The sequence below is a fragment of the Olea europaea genome, chromosome 6, assembly GCF_002742605.1.
Source record: "Olea europaea var. sylvestris chromosome 6, O_europaea_v1, whole genome shotgun sequence".
NCBI lineage: Eukaryota > Viridiplantae > Streptophyta > Magnoliopsida > Lamiales > Oleaceae > Olea > Olea europaea.
In genome coordinates, this window is record NC_036242.1 from 26,428,531 (window position 1) to 26,446,682 (window position 18,152).

Sequence of the window (18,152 nt, forward strand, 5' to 3'; positions counted from 1 at the left end):
AATTATGATAAACCAATTAATTATGGAGGAACAAAACTAAATTTAAATTGTAAAATAGATACTAAAAAGGCTTTATTAACTTGGGCAGACTCCATGATATTATTCTTTTTTATATAATAAAGATGACACTTGGGAGAGTACTGAAAGAAGAATAGATTTCTTAATAGCATCATTTGAAGGAGATGTTAGGAATTGGTGGGAAGAAATAAGTAATGATATAAAAACACTAATAAAAAGAAATGTAGAAACAGAAATAATCAAATCAGATAGACAAGATATAGAAAAATTAGTGGAATATATTTCTGATGAATTTTTAGGAGAAAATTGGATAAGAAATGTTGAAGAAGAATCAATAAGAGAAAAAGATAATGTTAGAATAAAATTAATAAACTTAACAATATATGATATGTGTAAAATTAAAGAATATACTTGTGAATTTAAAAATTACTATTATGTTCAATTCTATAGTAATGAAAACCAAGAAGTATACCAAAATATGTATTATAATAAGTTACCAGATTCATGGGGAATATATTTTAAAATAGAATTTGAAAAATATGTTAGAGATAATACTGGAATACCTAGAACTTTAGGTTCAAGAATAAAATTTTTATTTGAAAGACTTTCATATATATATCAACAAAGACAATTAATGAAAAAATCAGGAAAATTAACTAAAATATGTTGTGAAGATATGGAAACCTTTGTTCAATGGGGATGTAATTCTGAAAAAAGAGTTAATAAAAGAAAATATAAAAATAAAAAGTTTAAAAAATTTAGAAATTTTAATAAAAAATATTTAAAACCTAGAAGAAGGTATTATAAAAAAAAAATCCATATAATCCATAGAGAAATAAGATTTATAAGAAAAATAAAAGCCAATGTAAATGTTGGAATTGTGGAGAGATATGTCATATAAGTCTTGATTGTGATAAAAAGAAAGTAAGAATATTACAAAAAGAATATTTAGAAATAAAAGATAAATTAAGTAAAATATCAGATATTGAAAAATATTATGATCAAGAAGTATGTATAAGTGAAACAGAAGAAGATGGATCAGGATCTGAACAAAAAAATTGAAGAAATAGAAAATAATAATATAAATATACAAGAATATGAAGGAATAGAAGGATATGAATTAAAAGTCACTTTTGACAATAATAAGTTTAGAAAACTGCAAAAATTATCATTAGATTTAAAAATAGGAAAATGAGAAGTCTTTGATAGAATTTGGAAAAGAGAAAGAATAGCAATAAATGAATATCACAAAATAAAAAAAATCATAGATGTAAGAACGACTTATGGGCAATATAAAATAAATCTTTTAACAAAAAATACAGTTGATGAACTATTAACAAAAATTAGTAAAAAAACAAAGTAAAAAAATCAAATATGTTTATTTACCAGGAATACAAATAATGTTTAAATCACTATTTAGAGCAGTGATAGATTCACCATTAACTATAACATTATATGATGGAAGAATAACAAATTTAAAAGATAGTCATTTAGGAACAATAGAAGGAAATTTAGCATATCAAAAAATTATGTTTACATGTTATCCAAAATATTGTGTATCATTAAAAGATAGAAATTTTAATGAAGTTTTAGGACTACATTTCAAGCTTCATAGAGATAATATTATGCAACCAGGTGATCAAATTATGACTATAGAATATAGAGCTTTATATACATTTATCAATTCTAATTATGGAAATATTTATTCCAATAAACTATATATTGAAGTTCATAAAGAATAAACCTGAAATAACAGAATTAAATGAAGGAGAATGTTCTAATAGCATAACATTTAAGGATGAAAAATCAATTAAAAAATCAAAAAATTTTAAAATACCTAAAAAAAACCAGTTAAAAGAAATTAGCAAAATAAAAGAAGTAAAATTGTATAGAAATGCTGGAAACATGAAAATAGAAGGAGAATATTATAATGGAAGAGAAAATATAAATGGATCAAATATATTAATAGATACAAGAGCTAGTGAATGCCATATAACTTCTATTAGAAATAAAGGCTTAATAACTCATAAAACTGAGCTGTATAAATATGTAAATTTTTATGGACAAGTACATATAACAGATTTAGAAGTTAAAGTACCAATAAAAATAGGAGGAATAGATCTTTTAGTACCATGTTACATAGATAGAAGTATGGATATAAACCCTCATATACTTTTAGGAATGAGTTTTTTAAATGGATTAGAAGATTATAGTATAAAAAGAGAAGGATTATATATTGTTCATAATGGACAAACTACATTATGTAAAAAATATTAGATGAATAATCAGATAAGTTTCCAATTAGAAGTGTATATACAAATTACTATTGTAGAAATAAATATTACAACTTGTGCTTTGATAGATACAGGAAGTAATATAATAATATTTAAAAGTTTTTTAATAAAATCATGGAATAATAATAGCAATATAAAAATAACTGGTGTTACAGGGGAAAGTACTCAAATAATAAATAGTGCTGATAAAATTAATATAATTCTTGGAAGTAAACAAGTAAAATAGAAATGAATATAGAAAAAATAATTGAACAACCAGAAAAAGTTTATGGAGAAAATTTATTATTATTTTGAAAACCACATCACCCAAAAGCTAAAATAGAAAACAAAAAATGTTATAATAAGAGTCAGACCAATGATGTATACTATAGAAGATACACAAGAATTTAAAAATCAGATAAAAAAATTGTTAGAACAAAAACTTATTAGATCTAGTAATGGATCTCATAGTAGTCCAATCTTTATGGTTATGAAATATTCTGAACAAGTTAGAGGAAAAACTAGGATAGTCATAAAGTATAAAGAATTAAACAAATATACTAAATTTGATGGTTACTTTCTACCAAATAAAGAAGTGTTAATAAATCTTGCAAAAGGAAAACAATATTATTCTAAATTTGATTGTAAATCAAGATTTTTGCAAATAAAAATAGAAGAAAATAGTATACAATATACTACATTTAGCACACCTCAAGGAAAATATAAATGATTAGTTATGCCACTTGGTCTAAAAAAGGCACCACAACTATATCAAAAAAAGATGAATAATATATTTAAAAAGTTTAATGAATTTCTAATTGTTTATATAGATGATATATTAATATATTCTAATAGTAAAGAAGAATGTATAAATCATTTAATCCAATTTATTAGCGAATGTAAAAAAGAAGAATTTGTACTATCTAAAAAGAAATCTATAATAGAAAAAAAAGATAGACTTTCTTAAATTATCAATAGATAAAAAAGCGATAAAATTACAGACTTATATATCCAAAAAATAGAAAGTTTTTCAGATAAATTAAAATCCAAAGAACAAATACAAAAATTTTTAGGATGTTTAAATTATGCATAAGGATTTATTGAAAATCTTTCTAAGAAAAGATATAAAATCCAAGTTTTACTTAAAAAATAAATATTAAAGGATGGAATGAAAAATATACAGAAATAGTTAAATCATTAAAAGAAGAATGCAAAAATTTACCAAAATTAAGATTACCAGATGAAAAAGATAATTTGATTGTTAATACTGATATCTCAGATAAATATTGGATAGCAATATTAAAAACCGATCTAAATGAAATTTGTAGATATTCAAGTGGAACATTTAACCAAGCAGAAATAAATTATACTACTCATAAGAAAGAATTACTAGCAATTATTAGAGGAATAAAGAAGTTCTCATTATTTTTATTATCCAAGAAATTTACTGTTGAGACTGATAATTCTCAAGTTGCAGGATTAGTCAAGAATAAACTACCATCAAAACCCCAATACAGAAGGCTCCATAGATGAGAAATTTATTTAGCATTTTATAATTTTGATATAGTCTATATTAAAAGAGTTAATAATTTTCTTGCAGATTTTCTCAGCAAAAACATAGAATTTGCTGATAGATAAAGCCAATGTCACGGAATTATACCAATTTATCCTACATATATAAAAAAGGATAGATTTTCTTAAAGAAGAATCCGAAGATATAAACTCTGGAGCAACCCAGATCTCAGATATATTCAACTCAAATATAAAAATATTGTTGAATATCACTACTGAGCATCATAAATATGCTATAGAACTCAAAAATCAAGTTGATACTATTGCAGCACAACTAAAAGATGTCCAAGACAAATATACCAAATAGCTCATAAATGAGTTTTTCAAACCAATACCAAACGGGGACAGTTGGAAGCAGCAGCGGATCCAGACGTGACAACATACCAACTGATAATAAAGGAAATTACATTTCAGTATTATCAACTAAAAAAGTTATGATACATGGAGATAAAAGAAATATCAAAACAATCAGCATCATAGACCAAGAAAATAAATTCCCTTTAGATCCAAAAGAAGGAAAATATACTGAAATAGTCAAAATTGCTTATGAAATAAAAATGAGTGATTCATATTTCATTTTTCCAAAAAATAATGTTTATCCCAAAAAAACAGCCATGGAAGGAGGAAACCCTTCATTTATAAAAATTATGGCAGACTATGGATTCATGGATTTGATATATTCAGGAAGAGATTTGATTGAAATTTCAAAGTTTGATGACATATTCATAAAAGAAATATCCAGATTTGTCAAAGGACGGAAAATATATTTGAAATTTTATTCAATAAGTCCAGAATATGATGGAGTTGTTTACTATCCAGTTGAATACATAATCTCAATTGGATATGTTGCAGCCAATTTCCAAATAGATGTTACAGAAAATAATAGAAAAGTTCCGACAGTGACAAAATCCTGGATCAAACATAGGAGAGTACTTGAAATTAAAGCCATCTACAACATTGCCAAAAATTTGTTTTATAAAAAATTCTCATACTTATGTCAATATGAAAATTGGATGCTGGTATCCAATAGAGGATATGAAAAATCAGAAATTTTAAAGGATTATATTACAAGATTCGATATACATCAATTTTCAAGATGTTCTACCACTATAAAAGAATCCTGCCAGTTAAGGGAGTGCCCCAGCTGCATGTGAAGAAATGTAAGAAGAGGACAAAGCACCTTTTTGACAAAGGTGTATGAAGGACAATAATACTATATGTGAAGACATTGAAGATAAAGATGCTCTTTGAAAAATTGAACCAACATGTGACCATGTAGGCCCAAGGAAGAAAATAGAGAGGCAAGTGTGTCTTGTCGATGTATTCAATGATGTAATAGAGTCTCAAAAACTTATATAAATAGAGACATTACCATAGAAGAATATCATCTCATCCTATCTTGAATTCTCGAGTTGTAAGCAATAATTACTCTAAAAACCATTCCCAGTTTGAAAAATCAGTTTTTCTGGAAATCCCTTTCTACCAAATCGAAATCTTATATAAATTCTGATAGAAATAAAACTCCAACGTTTTGATATGAATATGAGTTTCTAAATCTTTATTCTCATAGATTCTTAAAGGATCTGATAAAAAGTTTCCTTCTTATTTTAGTAAAAAGAAAGTTTTTCTTTAACAGAAGTCTATAATTTTATTCTTTAGAATTTGATACAGTGAGAGCAAGTAGTTGAAATAGTAACAATTTCATGAAGGTAGGAGGCCGTTGAAGGAAGCAGTTTACAGATTCAGAACTCGAATGTTACTCAGTTCTAAGAATAAAAATCCAGATCAAACCTAAAGTAAAACTATTAATTTTTTGCTAAAATTAGAAAGAACTTTTTTAAAGATCTTAAAAGAATTGCAGGGATAATTGCATGATGATTATTTTGGTAAATGTCAAGATATACAATTGAAGGATTAGATAATTTATTAGAAAGAATGTTAGAAGAAATAAAGAATATTATAGCTCAATTAAAAAATACAAATTTACCATTTGAATAATACATTACTTTAATTAGAAAATATGAGATGAATGTTGCAGATTATTCTTATTTATTAGATCGTAGAATGATTTTATATTCAAATATCCAAAATAGAGTTAACAGAGGAGAAAATGTTTAAAAGATTAGGACATATGTTGTAATATAGAAAGAATCATTTCAGTAAGGGTAATATAGATATTTCCATAAAAAGGAATAGTAACAGGCTAAATAGAAAAATCTCCCTCGTTTCTTACCCTTTAACCAGCCACTTTGCTCTAATTAATAATTATTGCGGCAAAACCCTTTCCCTACATACACAAACCTATAAAATGCAGACATGTATATACATATCTTGAATCGTCAATGACGGCTTCTAGCTCTTTTCTCCCTTCTTTGTAAACAATTTCTTTGATTCTTGATGTGTAAATGACATTTCAATTCAATTTCTTGTTTCTTGCAGTGTAGATATTATTTCATTAAATTATTCAAATTATGCTTATACCCTTTTCATTTTCTCTTTCTTTTTGGAAAATTGAAGCAGGTTTTTATTGAAAATATGCCTAATTGTACTTATTATACATTTTTATTCTTTTTGGGCATGTGGGTTTTTCTTTTGGGTAGCGAATAGGGAAATATGTGATCTTAAGAACATGGATGATACTGGATAATGAAATAGTTGCATATTGTTGTATTGTATTGAAGGAGAGTAGTTTATTGATGCTATTGTCGATGCAATTTCTGGCACTATTTCAAGGCCCATTACATCATCACTTGATGTAATTAACCAATATGGATTACAAATGATATGGTCATGAACCTCCACGACTTTGAAATTATACTAAATTTGTTCATTTTTTAAAATTAACACCATGTAACCTAGACAGTTCTGTCTATTATTTTTGTGAAAAAATGTAAACAGTTTCTAATCATGCGATGTCTATTAGGTTCGTTAAATTTTCATAGTCCTGTAATTTGGCGATACTCATTTTTATGACTTTACCTTTAGAAAACTAAACTTTTAATATCTTGGTGAATTGCATAAAGATGTATAAATTAAACCTACCATACCTTTAGTCGATGGTCCACACCATGAAAAGATAGAAAAGTTGACATGCAATGTAAGAAGGCATGTAACCTTTGTTAACAATCGCTTACAACCACTTGATGTCTTGGTTCAAAGCAAATTAACATTATCTACAGGGTCGGATCCACATGGGTCATGTGGGGTCAAATGACCCCACAAATGAAATCGAAATATTGCATTCTTAATATCATTTCTAAGCGTTTATGGCCTAGTTTTTTTTTGCTTCTTAATGGTGTGCGAAATGATCAACCATAGCAAAGTTACGATGTATCAAAGTAGGTCGTTGCAAATTAGTATTTCAAAAATTTCTATAATATGCTATCTTTTAAAATTTGTCGATGATCGTATACGATCCAAATCTACAAATCGATTGCATCATCTAGAAGATCGTTTCGAAAACTACATCGTAGTCATATCGAATGGTCCAAACAGATATCAAAAATAGTTAAATATGCGTCAAACGTACATATTACAGAGACGTTTAACTCGTCTCCTAAAAAAAAAATCAATTATTTCATTAACGTTTATTATTTTTTCACGATAAAATTTTCAATATAATTTAAATCATTTTATTAGGAAATTTTACATTAATAATGATGTCAAGGATTCTAAAATCGTTACAGATTAAATGTAATTTGAATTATTTTCAAATTATTTTTTCTTAAACTTAAATTTCTTTTACTTCCTGCATCCAATTTGATTTACTTGTCATTAGCTCAACATGCATAAATGACATGGTAAACAAAACTATACATATAGCAAAATTCATTTAAAAATATTGATAATGATAGAACTATAAGACACTTTCAAGATGTCAAAATGCGTATTAACTTATTTTTATAAATATTATATATTTTTTTTAAAAATTAGACATTAATTTTTGGAACTAAGCACAACCCGCGAGGATGACCTCGCACGTGACCGCGCCCTCACATGTCCGGCAGGGTCCCCATGAATAAAATAATCTCGACCTCATGTGTGTGTGTTATGTCAACCCTGCGATCATTTTTGTGGGCACTGTACCACGACTCTAATTTTTGACCCGACAACCCAAAATGGCTTGGTCCACCCTTAATTATCAACAATTATTTTTAATAAGACAACAAAATGCAAATTCATCTTGGTTTGTAAAATTTCAAAACAATTGTACAGAAGATGAGACTGTCCATAGCAAGATTTGAAAATAAATTCTCATCGATTACTAGAGATAATGAAGAATCTTACACATACTATTAATTATTACATAATTGTTAACATTTTCTCTGTGTGTGTGTGTGTGTGTGTTTTGTTTTGTTTTGTTTTTTTTGGCTTAACTTGGAAATAGAATTAATTGTAGTGTAATCTATCGTATATTTTGAATTTATTAGTTACAAATTTGAAAATGCATATAAATAGTGGATATTTTAGGAACAGTATTTTTGGTTATATTTTATATAATAATGAATATATTACATATATAATACAATGTGTAGTATTTCATGAAATTGTTTATTTTTAATGGGTATATAATATATTTGATATTTTCCCTTTCTAGATTTTTATTTTTTATTTTTTTGGGTTTCAAGATTGGTCTTGATCTGTAGAATTTTAATTTCCAACACTGGATTTTGTTTTGTATGTAAAATTGTATTTGAATTTGTATGATGTGGATTTATACAATACTCCCTCAACCTCATGGATAATTATATATTTACATTATGGTATCCGCAAGAGTGTCCATATTGTATATTGACCTTCGAAAATGGCCTACAGGTATCGTTAAAAGACAATGTAAACATGGGTGTAATTTATCGTATGTAAATTAGAAACAGTATGTTTGTAGAAGAAAATGAACATTAGGCAATGGAAGTATAATGTATTCTCTTGTCCATATATTTGCAAAATCCCTTTAACCGATATAAGAATTGCTTATTTATAGTTATCAGACCAATGTGGTTATCGTTGGATTGGATCCACGTGGCCTAATCTGCCTACCCTTTGTGTCACATCAACTCTTTTCCACATTAATTACATTGATGGACTTTTGACCAAGGGTTAGCCACTCTACAAACTTAGGCTGACATCCCTGACACTTATTAATTGTGCACGTCACATCAGCTCATATCAGTAGTTAACTCCAAACACGTGCTTGCCCGACTCTCTTCTGGTTGTAAGGACTTCGGATACTTAACGAGCTCGACAGTGAAGGTAAACCACCTCGGAAAGAAGAATATAGTCATTTCGGCTATTCTTAGTGAAACAACCTAGGCGTTCAATGTGACAACTTCGGATGTTGATCCCTTGTGCATGCTTGCCACGTGTCTATATATAAGGACCCCACATGGGTCATTTCGTATGAAGTAACATCAGTCCCCCAAGTCTACGTGCAATCATTCATGGGGTACATAGAATTTACAATCTCTTGATCAACTTCGGATAAGGGAAGAAATCCATAATCCCAGTCCCCCAAGTCCAGTTGTTTACATATTCTCAAGAATCTGCCAAATGTCTATGTCAATGACCATCAGGACAGGGGCTGAGGCATATGTGCCTCGTACATGTAAGTGGCCTTTGTTCAACGTATATGGAGAGCCGAAGTTATAAACGCCCAAGTTGCTGAATCTAAAATCCGAGATAGTTTGTACTGATGCTGAAGTGGTGAGAGTGTCAATTGAAGTTACATACTATGTGAGACGATTTTGGGTAGTTTGAATGTCTTTCATCATTTATTACCACAAATTACTATGCTGCCATTTGGCCTTCCTGAGGAGAGCGGTGCGGTGCTCTCAATTTTCAACGTATTCCACGTTTTTTGATCTGGGTCTTGAAGCTGAAACATCGGTCTCATCGAATGGTCTATAAATGACCCAAATTTGGACGATCCAGATATTTGAGATCAATTGTAATAAATGATTCCTATGCTCTTTTTTATTATTAGAGCATATTAGTATATCATCAATATAAACAATAAGAAAATCACTATACTTTTTGAATATATTATCCATTTTTCTTTGATATATTTGTGGTACATTTTTTAAACCAAATGGCATAACTAACCATTCATATTTTCCTTGAGGTGTACTAAAAGCTGTATATTGTATACCATCTTCTTCCATTTTTATTTGCCAGAATCCTGATTTACAATCAAATTTGGAATAATTTTGTTTTCCTTTTGCAAGGTTTATTAGGACTTCTTTATTTGGTAAAAAGTAATCATCGAATTTAGTATATTTATTTAATGCTTTATAGTTTATTACCATTCTGACTTTTCCTCTAACCTGCTCAGAATGTTTCATAACCATAAAAGTTGGATTACTATGAGATCTATTACTGGGTCTAATTAGCTTTTGTTCTAATAGTTCTTTTATCTGTATTTTAAATTCTTGCATATCCTGTAAGGTATACATCATTGGTCTAACTGTATACATCATTGGTCTAACTCTTATTATAATATTTTCTGTTAATTCTATTTTAGCTTTAGGATGATATGGTTTCCAAAATAATAATGGGTTTTCTCCATAAATTTTTTCTAATTGTTCTATGATTTTTTCCATACTTATCTCTATTTCTGTTTTTAGGATTTTTTTATATGATAGTTTTTTATTTTTTAATTCATCTTGTACTATTGGTCGTTTTTCTCATTTATCACCACGCTGGGCTGGCTGAACTCTGTAGGGTCTAAATTCTCCTGGTATTTTTAATAGATGTGCATAAGGTGTTTGTAACATTACCATGTAATTATTTTGTTTGTAATATTGAAATTGTTGGATAAAATCATTTCCTAATAATATATCACATTCTAATTTATTATAGTTATATACTTTATTTATTATAACTTGTTTACTACCAAGTATTATATTAACTTTTTCAGGACTATCAATTATTTGAGTACTTTCTCCAGTCACTCCTATTATTTTTATTTTACTATTTTTATTCCATGATTTTATTAAGAAGTTTTTAAAAATTGTTATATCACTTCCTGTATCAATTAAGGCACGAGTTGTTATGTTTGTTTCTACTAGAGTAACTTGTATATATACTGCCAATGGAAAACTAATTTGATTATTCATCCACTTCCTATTCTATATAATGTAGTTTGTCCTTTATGAGTTATATATAATCCTTCTCTTTTTATACTATAATCTTCTAATCCATTATGAAATGTTATTTTATAATCTTCTTCTTCTCTTAACTCTGTTATTTCAGGCTTATTTTTAGTTATATTAAATTCATATTCTTTTGGGATAAGATTTATTTGTTTGTTTGGTTCCACTATTTTATTAATATCCTTACATTCCTTATGAATTTCTATGTATGGTTTATTGGAATATTCCCATAATTAAAATTAGTAAATGTATATAATGCCCTATATTCCACAGTCATAATTTGATCTCTTGGTTCCATTATATCATTTCTATATAATTTGAAATGTAATCCTAAAACTTCATTAAAGTTTTTATCTTTCAATGAGACACAATATTTTGGGTAAAAAGTAAATATTAACTTTTGATATGCTAAATTTCCTTCTATAGTTCCCAAATGACCATCTTCCAAATTTATAATTCTTCCATCATGTAAACTTACAGTTAATGGTGAATCTATTCTTTCTTTAAATAAGGATTTAAACATTATTTGTATTCATGCTAAATAAACATATTGGATTTTTTCACTATGCTTTTTACTTATTTTTTATAATAATTCTGATACTGTACTTTTTGTTAAAAGATTTATTTTATGTGTTCTCTGAGTTGTCCTAACATTTATAATTTTTTCAATCTTATGGTATTCATTTATTGCTATTCTTTCTCTTCTCCATATTCTATCTAAAATTTCCCATTTTCCTATTTTTAAATTTAAGGATAACTTTTGTATTTTCTTAAATTTATTATTATCAAAAGTTACTTTTAATCCATAACCTTCTATTCCCTCATATTCTTGGATTTCTATATTATTATTTTCTATTTCTTCAATTTCTCTATTCAGATTCTGATCCATAATCTTCTGAATCTACTTCACTTATAAATATTTCTTGATTATTATAATTTTCAATATCAGATATTTCACTTAATTCACTTTTTATTTTAAAATAATCCTTTTGTAATATTCTCTCTTTTTTCTTTGTGCAATCATGACTTATATGACCTATTTCTCCACAATTCCAACACTTACATTGTTTTTTATCTTTCTTATAAGGTTTATTTTTCTGTATATTATTTTTCCTTTTATAATATTTTCTTCCAAGTTTTATGTATTTTTTCTTAAAGTTTCTATATTTTTTAAACTTCCCGTTTTTATATTTTCTTTATTTCTTTTTTCAGAATTACACTCCCATCTTGTAGATTTTTCCATATCTTCACAACATATTCTAGTTAATTTTCATGATTTTTTCAATAATTGTCTTTGTTGACTTATATATGCAAGTCTTTCAAACAAGAATTTTATTCTTGATCCTAGTGTTCTAGGTATTCCTATATTTTCTTTAATATATTTTTTAAATCCTATTTTAAAATATATTCCCCATGAACCTGGTAATTTATTATAATACATATCTTGATATACTTCTTGATTCTCATTGCTATAAAATTGAGTATAATAGTATTCCTTGAATTCACAAGTATATTCTTTAATTTTACACATATCGCAAATTGTTAGATTAATTAATTTAACTCTTGCATTATCCTTTTCTCGTATTGCTTCTTCTTCATAATTTTTTAACCAATTTTCTCCTAAGAATTCATCTGCAATATATTCTACTAATCTTTCTATTCCTAGTTTATCTGACTTTATTATTTCTGTTTGTACATTTCTTTTTATTAATGATTTTGTATCACTACTAATTCCTTCCCACCAATTTCTAACATTTCTTTCAAAAGATGCAATTAAAAAATCTATTCTCCTTCCAGTATTTTCCCATGTATCATCTTTATTATATAAAAAGAATAATATCATTGAATCTGCCCAAATTATTAAAGCTTTCTTAGTATCTACTTTGCAATCTAAATCTAATTTTGTTCCTCCATGGTTAACAGGTTTATCATAACTATTATTTAATTCAAATCTATTACTATATTTATTTCCTTTGGATGGTTGTTTATCTCTTATTTTATCATAAAATTGTCTGTATGGTTTATTATACATTGGAGCATAGCTTTCATCTGGATCTATTGATTCTTGTTTAGAGGTTCCTACGGGATTATGTCCTCCTCCAGTATTCATTAAGATTTGGTATTCATCATCTATACTTCCTAAACTTAAATGATCAAAATTATCTATAAGTAGATCTAATTCTTCATTCATCTTCTTTGTCTTGATTTTCTTCAATTTTTTGTTTACCTAATATTTTTTCTCTAAATTCCTCTTCTTCTATTATTTTAGATAATATATTTTTTCTAAATTCATCATCCATGCTTTCTGTTTCTATTATTATATTTTTCCTTTCAGTATGTTTTTTCCTTATTCTGGTTATTTCTTTTTCTATAAATTTTTTATCTACTCTATTATTATTTTTTTTCATTTTCTTTTAATTTTCTAACTTCAAGTTTTAATATGTTTATATCATTTCTAACTTCTTTTATTTCATTCTTAATCTCTTGTACATCATTAATTAGTGTTCTTATTAAATATTTTAATTCTTCCATATGTTCACTGATTGACATCTTATCTATTTTTTGATTGACAATAATAGAATACTATACACTCAGCATTTTTACACTCTTTTATCATTTTATCATATTTTTGTTTTATGACTTCAGGATTTGTTATCTCTTTTAATTTTTCATAATACCTTGCTTTTTCTTTATACCTTTTTTTGTTTTAATTTTAATATTTGTTTTTCTTGAATTTTAGTTATATTTCCAGGTATTAATAATTCATTTAAAATTTTATTGTTTATTAATCTTATTCTCCTTAACTTTCTTTCTAAAATACTTTTAGTTTTTTCCATTATATTTTTATGATAATTCATATATTTCTCTATAATACAATTCATTTTCAAATATTTCGCAAATTATTTCATATGTACGTCTATCTTTGATAAATCTTACAATTAATCTATGTAATATTTGTTCCTTTATTTCTCTAGGTAAATTCCTAATTATATATAATGTTATTATTTTTAATTTATTAGGGATGGGGTTGTAAAATATATAACATTCTTTTTCTTCAATACATTGATAATAATTATTTATTTTTAAGATTTCCATGACCTCTCTGGCTCTAATACCAAAGGACGGTTACTACTATGAGTGAACAAAAATCTAATAATCTAAAAATCTAATAATCATGAAACTAAAAAATCTAAAATTTTAATATTCTAAAAACTTTTTTATTTTTACTATTAGGGGTATATAAAGTTTTAAGATAAAAACTAATTTTTTGTATGCTTGTGGTAATCTATTTTTTATTATCTTTTTCATAAATTTTTAAGTAATTCTTCAAAATCTAGTAATGTCTGGGAATTTATAATATCAATACCTGTTATCATATCTATGTCTGTTCTAAAAGGTATATCATATTTTGAGATATTCTTCCTTCTTTTTTCCAATTTATCTATTATATCTTGTATATCTTTTATAATTATTGATCTTACAATTCCTTTAGCAAAATTTTCTAATAAGTTTTCTTTGAAACATTTTAATATTTCTTGTGATGCATATAATTGTTCTTGATATCCTATTTTATCGATTTCTTTTTCAAACTTAATTTCTTTTTTATTTTTAACAATCTTTTTTATATTGTATGGTCCTCTCTTATATTTGGGTTTTTCATTAATAATTTTCACAAATTTTTAGAAAATTTACTTGTTAGATTCTTTAAGGACTTAGATAGAAGATTTCTATTATGTAAAGGGTTATTTTTAATATTTGTTTAAGGGTGTTTTAGGTAGTTCAAAATGTTTATAAAAGTCAAAGGTCATTTTGGAAAATTCTTCTTTTATTTAGGTTAGTTTCATGTATTTCCCAAATCTGACCATGTACATATAGATAAATTCCTGAAAATCTAGGACACCTTACTAAGAGCGGTGAAGTCGTGATTGGAAGACAGTTACCAACTTGGACGGTGTGGCAGGGACTTTACAGACCCCTATTAGGCAACACACAATGCGGGTCCTGACTTAATTTTTTTTTTCCTTTCATGTGGAGCCGCCCCTACAGTGAGGGGTCGGTAAAATGACTACCAACTTTGATAAAAAGCTTTCAACCCGTCTTCTACAAACACGTGGCCTATGAGTGACGCATAATTGTTTTGCACTATTTTTAGTCGGCAGTAATTGATGTGATTGAGCTTCAAGAGCCAGATTTTGAAGCAACGATACTATTGGATTTTGATAGATAGTCAAGTTAACTTTTAAATTACGGTAAATTCTGGTTTAAATAATAAATTTTTTTAGTCTCAAGTCGGATCAATATATAAATAATAATTTTGCATAAGATAAAATTTTTGTTTAAAATCCTTCAAGACCTAACAAAAATATAAAAAAGTAATTGGTTAAATATCTAAAATTTTATAATTCATATTAAGGAGTTTTTACTTGATAACTTCTATTTTTCCAATTTAATTTTCGTGGAAAATATGAATATAAGGTTTTTGTTTTTTTGTCTGTGCTCAAATTGAACTTAACCTCATTCTTAATTCTTTTTGATATGCATGTACACATTTGCTATATTTTTTACCTCATTTTTTAGGAAAATATATTTAAAAATAGTAATTTTTTGAGAATTAATGATTCGGAAAAGAAAAAAATTTAAATTTATGTAAAAAATTATTTTATAATATAATGAAAAAATAATGCCCAAATGTGAGCTGTATACGTATTCTGTTGATTCTTCTAAATAAAACTCCTTTTACTAGTCTCCTAGGGACAAATTTTCATAAAGTTTTCACGAAATTCATAATAGTAAGTCAAAAATTTGAATAAAGTTCCTCGAAATTCATAATCAATCTTTTTATTGAGAACGAATGATTGGGTTAATGCAACGTGAGTTACTGAACTTTTAAAGAACGAGCAATTAGGTCATTAATCTTTAATTTTAAACAATTATGTCCCTCAATTTTAATTTGCACCTAACCCTAGTGACTTTATTCGTCACCTCACTTTCAAAGTGATACGCTAATGTCAACATTAAATTAACGGAGAGAGAATGTATGTCTACATGACCCACCTTAAAAAAAAACTTCTTAAAATATTAAAGGAAAACACACACACACACACACACGTTATGCTTGTCTTGGTCCAGTTGAAATCATATTTTTATTACATTTTAATAAAAGTTGGTAAAATGTAGAAAAGTTGCTAAAAATTGTAAATTCCAAAAAATTGGTGGTTAAAAATGAGTTTGAAGCTAATGACTTGTTTGAGACCCATTTTCCTCATCAAAATTCATTTTTGAACAGTAATTTGACTAGGGATGACAATTTGAACCATTAAAATCGAAACTGCGATTAACTGAAAAAAAGTGGTGAAAAAAACGAACCGATAGTGCAATGAGGTGGATATGATATTTGATTTTAATGACCTGATTCGTGGCGGTGCGAGTATAGTATTTACGCCGTCGTCCCGAATTGAACCGATTACCCGTTGAATTTATTTTTTTCCGTTTAAATAGTAATCCAATGCAAAACATGTATAAAAAAATATCTAATTTTGCAAACTCCACAAGATTTTTTTTTCCTTTGCAGTCACACATGATGGTCATCAACTCACTCGCTATTAAAACGAACTCAATCTACAATTTCAATTTCAAAAAACTTATTCTTGTTAGATTTGTGACTTTCAATTGGATTGGGAGTCTTTGATTGCGTGTTGGAATTAAAATTGCAAAAGGAATCAAAGTGGCAGACAAAAGGAAAGGGAATAAATTGGTACCAAATCCGAGTGAAATTAAGGAAAGAAATATTATTGGAGTGGAAAGATCAAACTGCATTCAATTGGAACGAAATTGAACAGAATCACGCTACCTCTTTTTCTCTCTTTTTTTTTCAAGTTTAACCTAAAATTTCTACATTTTAGGACTCTTTTAGCGCTAGACTCATGTGGTATAAATATGAGTTTCCTCTTTCAGTATTGTTGAAGTCAATTGCTGTAATTCTCTCCTTTCATTGATTGAATAAAATGACATCGTTCATCTGCTGGTCCCTTTTTGTTATTTCTTACTTTAATCTTATTCTTAGTTACTTTGTGATCTTGTTTTATTACTTCAACTGTGTAATTCATTAAATCTCAATTCCTGTATAATTGGTTATCGGTCCCAACAAAGTGGTATTAGAGCAAGGTCGCGGGTTCTTCATGATTTGGTTGAGATTTTTTCAAGGATGAATTCATTGAAGTTTGATATTCCGTTGCTAGATCGTAATACAAGGTTTTCACTGTGACAAGTAAAGATAAGGGCTTTATTGACGCAGATGGATCTTGATGATGCTTTACTGGGCTTTGAGAAGATGCCAGTAAATTGGTCTTTGGAGGAGAAACAACGGAGGGATCGGAAGGCTTTAACGCATATTCATCTTCACATATCCAACAATATTCTGCAGGATATCTTGAAGGAGAAGACAGCGGCTGCTTTGTGGTTCAAGTTGGAGCAGTTGTGCATGACAATGAGTCTAACTAGCAAACTGACTTTAAAGCAGAAGTTGTATTCCCATTGCATAGCGGAAGGAGGATCACTGCATGACCATCTTGCTGTGTTCAAGGAGATCGTTGCAAATTTGGAGACGTTGGAGGTAAAGCATGATGAAGAGGATCTGGCTTTGATCCTGTTGTGTTCGCTACCCAATTCTTTTTCGTCGTTTCGTGATACTATATTGTATAGTCGTGACACGTTGTCCATTGAGAAGGTATACGACGCCCTATTCTCAAAGGAGAAGATGGAGTTGTTGGTTGGAGATCCTACATCTAGGAGTGGAGATGCTTTGGTTACTCATGACGATCGATGGAGGGATAGATCGAAGGTGAGGACCAATAATCAATTTTGTTTTTACTATAAGAGGAAAGGACACATTATGAAGGATTGCGACAAGTTGCAGGGTAAAGGTAATTTACATGCAAATCATGAGGGGCAATCTTGTACTTCGAATGAGACTAATGTAATTGAGGATTTATCGGATAGCGGAGAGGTCTTGTTAGCTATATCTGACGTGGAATCTAAGCCGAAGGAGTGGATTCTTGATTCGGCGTGTTCGCATCGTATGTGTTTCGACAAGAATTTATTTCGGACATATGAGGCTGTACAGCAAAATAAAGTTATCATG